The 11,443-nt window shown below is 44.4% G+C and overlaps 1 protein-coding gene across 4 annotated transcripts in view; it reads right to left on the bottom strand.

Moving 5' to 3' along the window:
- LOC117743881 (zinc finger MIZ domain-containing protein 1-like) overlaps positions 1 to 8,212 on the bottom strand; it is a 99,277-nt gene extending 91,065 nt beyond the window's left edge. For all 4 annotated transcript variants that reach the window (XM_034551810.1, XM_034551811.1, XM_034551812.1 and 1 more), the window contains exon 1: positions 8,022 to 8,212. The gene's annotated coding sequence lies outside the window, so the exon portion shown is untranslated. The remainder of the gene's footprint in view (positions 1 to 8,021) is intronic.
- Positions 8,213 to 11,443: the final 3,231 nt, after the last annotated feature.

The raw sequence follows: 11,443 nt of genomic DNA on the forward strand, positions 1-11,443 counted from the left end.
AATAAAGAAAGTTCTTTTTCTGCTCGTGTTTCCCATCCATATTCATAACAAGGTATTGTTTGTGCCTGAGTGACAGGATCTACATTTGACTTTTATTTCCGTGGCCCTGAAATATGAGGTTGGAAATTTATGTTTGATCAGTTCCTCCAGGCCTGAGACGCTTTCGCCTGGTGCAGTCCCCCTTTTCTTTCCCCTCTTCATTTTTTCTGGAAGGTGAAAAACACCTTGGCTGTTTCGAGCTTTGAAAACAGAGCCACCCTTTAAACCATCAGCGCTGGCAGCAGAGAGATGTGTGCAGAGAATTCTCAAGGAGCAGAGACCCTCGGGCAACACAGATTCAGTTTCCCCCTTTCTGGCTTGCAAAAACAAAGGAATTCCAGAGAAAATCAGGGCAGGACCTCACCCCAAGCCAGCACTGCTGCTACTACCCCCACCTCCTTGTCTTGCTCTCTCTCACACACTCTCTCACACACACACGCACACACACACACACACACACACACACACACAACCATACAGAATAGCAAAGGTGCTTTCATTCAACTATCAATAAGACACACCTCCTCTCTTGTTATACAATCATGTTGATTTGACGTCTGGGGGATTCTCCTTTCAGACTGTAGCCACACATATTGAGTAACAGGCCCCCCACCCCCATCCCACTCACCCCACTCACCCCCACCCCCCTCTTCCTCTAAATATCAGACAGACATGAAACGTGTGATGCCCTCACATGTATCTTTAACAATGTCAACACATGTCGTTGAGCGTCCACTGGGGAACCATGTTGAGGTTACAGGACGGCTGTGAAAGCATATGGCTGAGATGTGTACTAACTGCATTAAATGCAGCTAATGTACATAAGCTGTAGTTGTTGGGATAAGAGCAGACACAGAGGAGCTCTAAACAAGTTCCATTACTTCTTTATACTGAATGCACCACTTGAAACAATTTACTCAATTGGCAAATTTAGGATGTTTTCAAAAGTTTTTTTACATCATTATTTCAAAATAAACGTTCTCATTGAGTGTTAAAAGTCTTACACAGATTGAGGTACATATTTTCAAATAAAACAAGCTTAAGAGACCAAAGCCATGCTATCTGCACTGTGAGGCTGCGCTTTGAGCTAAATGCTAACGTCAGCATGCTAACATGTTCACAATTACACAATGATTATACCATGTGTACCATCTGACTTTAAGGTGCTAACATTAGCTTATTAGCACTTAACACAAACCTGAGGCTCATCGTAATATAATTAGTTTTGATGGTATTGATATTAAACCAAAGTATTGGACTAATTAAAATGTTGACCTGATGTTGGGCGCTTCATGAAAAGTCAGGGAATCACCAAAGGGATAACAATGGAACCCGAAGCTGGCTTTAATGTATGCAGCAAATATCATGGCAAATCACCAAAACGGTTGAAGAGACATTTCAGTCAAAACCAAAAAGCTCAACCTTGGGGTAAGCTTGAGAAGAAAAGCAAGAAGAGCACCAACATCTTTGGGATCCATCCTCTGGGAACCATGAATGTCTGTACACTATTTTATGGCAATCCATCTCAGAGTTGATGACATATTTTCAGTCAGAATCAAAATGATTCAGCATGACTCAACCAAAAGATGTAGGTGTGAGTTAGACATATTTTTGAGACAGACCATCCCTCTTCTTGTCACTAAGACATTAAACAGTTTTTGGAAGTGCAAAAAATGAATGCAGCATCAGATCTGGATGTGATGAAATTCACTGCCTCTCTCTCACCTTGTGCTCCTCACTCATTGCTCATATTTTGGATATTTCTACCAAATGTAAAAAATGCTCGATATACAAAAAAAAAGAAGCTTCTAAACAAAACTAAAGTAAATATATGTTGTTAATTATGAATACATGTAATGATCAGTTTGTATACAATCTTAAATGTGTAAAATGTACACATTATCCCTCAAGTGCAGATATTTTTGCATAGCAACCCAGCATTCTTTCAAAAAAAATCATAAAACACAGGGACCCTTGCCGTTTTGTCAATAATGTTTGCCAGATAATTAAAGAGCCCTGGGAGACAATGATAAACATTGTTTAGAGGCTGATCCCTGGCAAGCTCCAAGCAGTATATCAATGCTGTCTCCAGAATACACACGATTAGCCTGGTCTCATTACTGATATGATAAATGGCGTCTTCCACCGTGGCTTTGCTTTTGCTGGGAGGACGTTCTTGTAACAGGGGGGGGGGGACCACGGATAAACGAGGGAGATGGGTTATCTGCAGTGCGATTGCAGATAATGTTTGTGATATTTGCAAAGTCAGGTCTGCAGCCAGTTATAGTACTTTCCACCACATATGATACATTGCTGAGATTGTCGTTTAATGAAGTGGACTTCCATATTTGTTTTACTCATCACCACATCCCTACCATCTCCATCCCTCTCTCTTTGTGAAGCCTATGCTGTAGCTCGGCCCCGTCATAGCCAGCCCGTCTCTCATTGCTGTTGGTGGTGTATCCACACACAGAGGTTTAAGATATGCCCCTTTATCTGAGCCGCCCAGGCGGGAAAATGAAAGGGATGTTTATTCCTTAGAACCCTGGGAAAGCGTCTGACCAAAGTGTCAAACTTGAGGGGAGGGCACCGAGCAGGCAAACACACTGCACAAAGTAATAGACTTTTTCTATCACGACGAAATGTTGAAAAACTGTAAGAAAACATTCTTAGCAGGGCAGTGGTTGTTATGGAGAGCCCCCCCAATATGATTTGAGGGGCTCTCCATAACAACCACGACTGGCTTCATTGACAGACCGAAAGTACAACTGAAAAATCAACATCTAGTGCAGGCCCTTCCTGTCTGCCTAAAAACCCAAACCTCACCGTCAAAAATATATTTCTATCATACTCTGCAAAGACTAATGAAAGCTTCTATTCAATATCCACCACATTTCAGCCTTTGCACCCTATGCATGTGAAAGAGTTAGTGTTGTGCGAGTGCAGATATTACATGACTCCCTCTCCGCCTCATAACTGACATTGCAGGCGAAGAATAAATGCCGTCCCTTTGCATTATTAAATCCTAGTTAATTTACTTTGTCAGAAAACAAGAAAGTATGTATCCCTGGAGGCCATGTTGAAGACAATTCGACCGCCTTCAGAGAATCTCTGCCATCAATCTCCATCTCCCACGCAACCTCTACCAGAAAATCAACACCACCACACACTCAGAGAAAACAGTGCAGACTAGACAAGAGGCCGTTTATAGCACACATTATATTATAAACATAGACATTAGAAGAAAATTCACTGCCGGCTATAAGCTCCATGCTTTTTAAAGCGTACATAAAACAAATTCACATTATCTGAAATCCTATTCAGGATGCATTGCTCTTGTTTGAAGACCTAACAGGTTTTAACTTATTGACTCAACACAGCGTGTACAGCTCTTCACTGGACTGGTTTGTCTAATACCTGGCATGGACTCGCAGGGCAAGCTGCATGAGAGCGGAGCCGGAGTACAGTCGTGAGTGGCTGTCTGGCAAATGAACCCATGTGGGACGCTGTGTAAGGTGCGAAGACCTCTTGGAGGTAGCTGCAGTCTGCGCTGGCTTGCAGGCATTTTCCGGTATCAGGAGAGACAAGACAAACACAGCAGATCAGTGCTGAAACCGTAAACCCACTGACCCAGCATGAAGAGGGAGAGGGAACTAATTAGTGACTGTACTTACAACTCAAAAGGAGAGGCAGAGAGCTGAGAAAGGAGGGAGGGGGGAAGCACACTCAACACACACACACACAGAGCACAGTTTGAGGATGAGGACAATGAGTTTGTTTAGCTTAAACAGGATTTACAAGCCAAACAGACACACGCCAACGCCACTCACTCAGACACATACTATCTCTTTTCTTCTCTATTGCTACCGTTCTCTCTCTCTCTCTGCCTCAACAACACAGAGCTGAGACAGACTCTGTGAGGATTTCATCAGCAGTAAAAAAAATAAATAAAAGTGAGGGTAATTGCTTGCGATGGTGAGAAGTCTTGAGTGCAGGCGGCAGCGGTGGACGAATGGATTGATGGATAGAGGGAACATTTTGTTCCTCCTGTGCGGGCTCCAACTCTCATATTGTTCCTGGTGAGGCCGGGTGTCATTTATGATTCAAAGGCCCCGGCCTCTCGACGGATGGGAACGAGACATGGCCATTGTGACGTCTCCTGCACTCGTTTCTTAAAGAACATCAAATCAAACATGCATGAGGCGGTGACAGGGGTGGACCAGCAACTTCTCTCTTCACTTTCTCCCTCTCTGCACTCCGTTTCGCTCTCTTGTCTCCAAAAAAAAAAACAGCACTTAGAGGACTGCGTATCCCTGATGTTGGGAACGCTGGAGGTTGAAGGGACAGGCTCTTCAGAAGCAGGAGTTAAGTTTGTCTGTCTTATACCACTTAAACCGATATCTGTCAACAACACAACTGGCAAAGACACAGCACATAATTAATAATGCCAATCGCAAAAATCTATGTAAACTAGTTTAATATGAATAACTTGAAGGAAATCTTGTAAGAAGTGGAATATACGTTTTCTCTATATTCAAGAAAAAGTTTCGCCGAGTGCAAATGTTCCTGAACAGCGTCGCTCGGTTTCACACACCTGAACGCAGCCCAGCACAAGCAACAGTTTTCTCCACTTTGTCACCAAACATTGCTGTTCGCTACTACTTCTACTTGCTCATGGACTGATTGGATCAGCTGAAGGGCCAGCCACAAGCCCGGCCACAGGGCAAGGTTTGCAGCTTGACGCGCAACGGTGACAGGCATGTGGCATTGAGGTCTTCTTATCCCAGCGCCTCATGTCGGCCCACTTTTGTCTCTCTGTACCGAGCTGATGTCATCACAGTCCGTCAGCCTGGTGAGTGACATCTGCTGGGTGCTTCATTTTCTCTTTATTAGTTACACTGCAATTACCAGATTTTAACTTGAGCATTTAGTTAGAATTACAACAGGGTTTAGGAAGTGGTTAAGTGTCTGACACAAGGGCAAACCCTCAGCTCAAACTGAACATTTCAGGCTGTAACTCCTTCTGAGGCGCTTATTCTGAAAATCAGTCTTTAAAATGCTCTGAGGCAACACAAGTTTTTCCTTGTTAAAAGACCAAAATAGGCACCTTGAAAACAAAGACTCAGTCTAGATGAAAAGTACTGTCAAATGGCACCACAAGTGAGACAGAAAGAGAGAGACAGACAGAAACAAAGGCTGACTTCTGCTCGGGACATGAGTGGGTGGGTCTGGGCTGATGGCGAGACACCGGCCGACTAACAATCTATGTCAAGTGAACAGGCAGCAAGTATTTCACAGCACTCCTCGAACCAACATGAACAGTTAGATGAAATGTCAGGCTGTCAAAACATTGATTAGCGTTCCCTAGGTTTGTAGCACTTAGCAGGCTGCCGCTGCGGCGATACACGGAAAACAGCAGCAAATACAGTGCAACTTGGTAAATTGCTGAGTAACAAAAAGCTAATTACTCCGACACGAGTAATTAGTTGTTTTTCCTGTAGATATTTCTAATCAGTGTTAGTCCGGCGCTTCACAGGAGTGCAGAGATAGGGAGTACAGGGAACTCACTGCTGTAATGCTCTCTGGGAATGATCACCCGGAGAGTTTGGAGAACAGCTGCAGGTGTTTAAAGCTGATATCTGAATTTGTGATATACATGGTTGCAGCCGGATTTATTGAAAATTATTTCATGACCTTGAACTGATACAAATATCCAGTATTTCACGGCCGTATTGGCTAACACTGAGAGTAATCTCTCTATTATGTCTCACTGTTTGGTTTAGGGAACAAACATGCTGTTGCACGTAAACATACATCTTCTTCCTCATGGTGAGCTGCAACTCGTAGCGCTGCCAGTGCATGTGATGCCTTTCTGTGTGCCTGTTTGCGAATGAGCTGTTTTCCCGGAACATTTCCGGTATCACCTCCTTCACATTACGGAGGAGAGGGACGGACAATCCGGTCTCAGTGTGCATACAGTACTTGCATTTGCAGCCACCCGGCACTTTCTTAAACAGTCCAAATTTGATTTCAAAGTGAGTGTACTGGAGCCTTTAGCCCGTTTAGGGAATCAGACACTCTTCTGTCTTGTCTCACAGCCTGCCTGACTGGCTGGCTGCAGAGAGGCCCCAGGAGGGACAACAGAAGGAAAGAAGACTCACACATACGTACACACAAACACACTTCCAAGTTTCAAACAGTTGCAGATGGCATTAATTCCATGACCTCTTTCTTTCACAATTTATCAGGTAGCCCACTCTGAACGAGCGTGTCTCCTTTTCATGCTTTACTGAGATGACTTTATGCTGCTTTGGTTCGTTAGAAGGAGAAAAAGAAAAAAAGAAAACAGCACTAATTAATGTGGTGCAGCTGACAAGTGTTGCTGCTAAAACAATTTCATTACATCACCAATTTAAATTACCACGGAGGTAGACACTGGAGGGCGCACCCATCCAAAAATGTGTTTACACGCTCTCTTAGACCGGCATACACTGAGTGGACACAATAACACAAACACCTGCAATCCAACGCAATACTTTTCCTATTTTCTTTTTTTTAGAATGTGTCATAATTCTTAGGAAACAGGGCTTTTTATGTGCTAACTGATTTACTGCAGGTAGTGACAGCAGGCCTATATGCGCATGTTATCTTACCTGCATTATGATAACAGGATAGTAGCACAGTCAGTGAGATATGGGTTGGTCATAGATAGCAAAAAAGCTCCACAACTCTCAAACAGTGGCAGCAACTGATTTGCTCCCAATCACACTCCCGTTAACTTCAGCACTTTACTAACGAGGATAATGGCGCTATTTTCCCAAAAGTTTAGCTGTCCTGCAGCAGGATGCACAGAGCGGCAGTCTCCTCCTCCACCTCCTCCCGTCGGGAGCCCCCTTCTATGCCCCGACTGGCCTCACATCCAGATGGGAGGAATTTTTACGGGGAGGGTCCGCCAAACTTGAGGCTGAGGGCTGCGCTGAGTCGAGCAGCTCATCCACCCTCTCCTGCAGGACTGAAAAAAATGTGGTGGTGCTGGCCTCTATCATGGATTCAGATAGTTTCATGTCAAGGAAAAGAAACCATGTGTGTAGACTAATGTTGGGGGGAGGAAGAGGGAACATTAAGATCACAGTCACACCTGAGCATTGTGTAACAGAAATATTTACAGTACCATCTGAACCATTTCTCAGCTCACCAGAAAGCACACTTGAGTCCCGTTAGGGGCCCCTGCGGAGTCCCAATGACCTCACATTGGGAGCCACTGATCTTTGAATGATCGCTGAGAGGATCCAATCACTGAAATCAGTAGTATCAGTGCAGGTCAATGTAGTACATGTTGCATTACATGGTGCTGTAACGCCAGGACCAGCACATAACAGAGTAACATAAGGACATGCCTGCTAATTGCATTACAACAGGTAGCCCATAATATCCTTGAAGGGGAGTCAACAAGCCCACTCACACTACTGACTGTTAGCTAAGTGACATGCATTCTCAGTTTAGCATCAACCGATCCATCAGCTGATCCACCAAGACGAGACATTCACATTCACACACACACACACACACACACACACACACACGCACACACACACGCACACAATCACCGAGTTACTAGCACATTCCTATCTAGTGTCTTCAGACAAATGCATGCACCTATCACAGAATAATCCTGCAGACCCATTGACTGTTTCTCGTTTACAGCAGGCAGAAACTAGAAGCGATATCCAGCGACACGCGAGCCGCGATATAACGCCGCGTAGACGCGCTCCGTGAACCGCTCCACGCAACCACAATCTGCCCCCTTTTGACACGAGTTCATCGGCGGCTATTAAAGGTTTCTAGGAGGTCACCCTATTGTTAGCAGGTAGTATCTGTCCAGCGGGAGGCAAACCCCATCTTGGGCAAACCCCGCACACACGTTCAAACCTCCTCGCTTTGCAACAAACAAACAAAATGAAATAACCGGGCGCGAAACTTACTCTTAAGCTCGGACCTCAGTGGCAAAATCCGCGTATTGTTTCTCCAAACCTCGTGTTTACGGCGCTCCTCTCTCTCTCTCTCTCTCTCTCTCGCTGCCTTCACTTCACAAAGACGACGCGAGAGCCCCGGAGACGGTGTGAGTGACTGACTGAATCAACTACCGTAGAGCACGGCAAGTTGAAGTGTCAGATTACACTGGCTATTCAGTTACCAGAGAGAGCGGTGCTCCGCGGTCGGTAAGAAAATACGACCTAGATTTCCGCGGAAGGACACTGAGTGTAAAGGTGTAAGTACACTCTAATGGGCCGCTAACAGCACATTTCACACTGGAGCGGACTGCAGCTCACGGCTCTGGCTATTGTCTGGTCCTGTATCGCTTCAACGCAACGCTGCCTTGTGTAATCACAGCAGTCAGGTTACCTATTAGTTCATTCAACAAGGGTTTATTTTATTGTTGTTGCTATTGGTTAATACTTGTAGTTAAATAAACCAAACACTTTGGTAAAATATGTTTAGAAAACACGTCTACGGCAAAAGCCTTTGTACACAACAGCAATAATACAATATTAATAATCACAAAGAGCTGCAAAAAGATGTTAATAATATCAGATAGTAAAAACTGCCCATCACAACTTGTTGTGTAAAGAAAGTCCATTGTGTGTGTAAAAAAAATATTTTAAAGCAATTAATCGATTAGGAAAATAGTGTATTGTTCATCTGTCAATCATCTAATCAATTAGACTATGCTCTAAATATTAATAATAACTACGATATGATAGTAATAATTATATTATTTGTATTTGTATTACTAAAAGTAATAATAATGGTAATAATGAAAGGCAATGCCGTTATTATATTCATATTAGCATGATTAGCATACTCCCATCATTAAAAAAGTAGTGTAGCAATACAAGCATTGGTCGCAGTAAGTAGTTTGTATTCATCTGTAAAAGATGTTGCCCTGACTTGATTTACAGCTCACCCCCAACATGTGCGTGAACCTTTGCGACCCGCATCCCGCTCCAGCAGGTCAGCGGGCGGGGCTCCATGTTTTGCGGATGGCCGGTCTCCAGTGGAAGAATAACAAAGACGTGTTTGAGAGCAGCGGCAGGCTGGGCTGAGCGGTGACGTCAAGGAACAATGTCTCCCCTCCCGACACGCACAGCACACGCAAGCAGAGCACACAAGCTCTTCGCTCTCTTCCTAGTCAGGCAAGGCTGAACTGCCCAGAGGGAGGGCCGCTCAGCTCGCAGTGCATCAGATAAAATCACTCACTACTCATGCTGTGCCTGCACACAGGATTTCTTCAGTGTTTATTTGTTTTTTTGCAGAAAAAAAAACAATAAAAAGAGCAGGGGAGAGATCAGTTACTGCAAATAAACCATCAACAAATAACAACACAACAAAAGTAGGCCTGTGTGTGCACTTTACAAACACCTTCCCCCCCCCCCCTCCTGTGGCTGATAACTTTAGATACTAGATGATCAATGAAGGTGACAAGATTAGGTCTGCTTAAAGGTAATTCACAATTTCCCTTCACATAATGTCATCAGTCCAGGGGTCAAATTCCTGTCAGCTGCTCCCATGGCACAGACTCATCTGTGTTTTGAAGGGAAGGAAAGGGCTGCCATCCTTTTTAGCTTCCTGGCTGCAGGGCTCCTGACACCGATGCAGCGAGGGCCAGAGCAGGGTATCAGCAATGGGTGGAGGGGGATGGGAGGGGAGGGGGTGTCTCTATCACAGTGTCTCAAGGACGCCCCAGCCCCCTGGTTGAAGCAGCTCTACGATGGGGGACAAATGTGAACAGTGTCATCACGGCTCTGGCAGTCACTCATTTTTATTTCAGAAAGGGGGGCTGTTTCTTAGATGGAGCGCGGATGAGCAGTCAATGTCATAATGCTGTAGCTGTGAACTCATGATCTGATTTTTAATGTATTTTGTGCTCTGGAAATGGCTGGTCGAGATGACCCATATCTTCTTTCTGACACCTCTACTGATATTGTTGTGCATCTATCTGCCGTGCTGATGTTGACACCGTGATTCGAGTGAGACACATCCTTGTCCTCGGGGCTTCTTATTGTCATGCAATTTGAGCATTTTCATCAGTTTAATAGGAGACAAGTACAGGTTTCTACCGCTGCCCCAGAGCTCGGGATCAACAACTGACAGATCTATTGTTGCCCTCCCCCATTTAGGTTTCAGTCTTATCATAATATCATCTGTTCTGGATCATCCATCAAGTTTTTGTTTGATACCAATTTAAGGTGACAAGGCCTGTTACGGGTGTCAGGGCAGCCGGGCGGGTCACTCTTCAGTTCACGGAATGGCTTGTTGTCAGAAGTCTTCTCTTTCGTGGCGAGGCATGCGCCTCAGCCCCTCCAAAATAATACAGCCAGATGGCTGCCAACAAGATGGATGGATTATATGTGGGGTGACTTCAGCTTGACTTTGCTCTGTTTATAATATCCTATGAGCAGTATTTCAAAGGGCTGAATGAATGCATCAAAGGAGAACAAAGACAACTCTCAATGAAGCATGCTCCGAGAAGGTTAATACATATTGCATTGTGTTGGAGTGCATTAAATCAACATGTGAAAAAAATTGGTTAGACCGTCGAACATTAGTGACGATCAAGGCCAGACTTGGCATTCAAACACAAAATGATGTACACTTCTCTTGGCCACCTCGCTGTAGGCTTTCTGCTGGTGACAAGGCTCCTCTCTGTAGAGGCAGCAGGCGGAGTGATGGATGCTGCTGGGGCCTCATGTAGCTACATGATGGAGGGAGACTTTCAGTTGTGCTGACATCAGCTCTCCCATTCACACAGAGGTGTGATGGTTGTTTACAGTGCCACCCTGCTGTCGCCGCCATGAGGCTCCCACTGCTGAAAACACTCCACTGAAATACTGAAAAACAAGTTCTATCATCAGGAGTGGCTGAAACATCTTTCACACCAAAAGAAGGACAAAGAAGAAAAGTACGTAGACGTAAATGGGTTTTCTGACCCGAGTCTGTAACACTGATCGTGACCAGGTTTTTACAAAGGTCTGCCACTGTTGGTTTGGTATATAAGGGTGCACACGTATTACTATGGTAACCACATGATTACTATACGGTAACTATTGTAAAAGGATAATAATAACAACAACCCTATAAAGTCAATTAGAAGCCCAATCAGGCTTTTTTCCTTTCACAAGTGTTAGCAAAGACCCATGATTGCATTGTGTAAGTCATTGACCTTTTACAAAGGGATCAAAGAAAGAAAAGGCATCTTGTGAAGTTTCAACAGATTGTGCACACAATGCTGAATCTGTGAAAACAATTCAGCAGTGAGCCTGCACACAAGATCTTCAACTGAGGTAAGTGTGTCTTTTAGCTCCAGTTGGAGACATTCAGCCCTGACCGAGGCTGTAAAATAGAG

Source organism: Cyclopterus lumpus, chromosome 15, assembly GCF_009769545.1.
Source record: "Cyclopterus lumpus isolate fCycLum1 chromosome 15, fCycLum1.pri, whole genome shotgun sequence".
NCBI classification, from domain to species: Eukaryota; Metazoa; Chordata; class Actinopteri; order Perciformes; family Cyclopteridae; genus Cyclopterus; species Cyclopterus lumpus.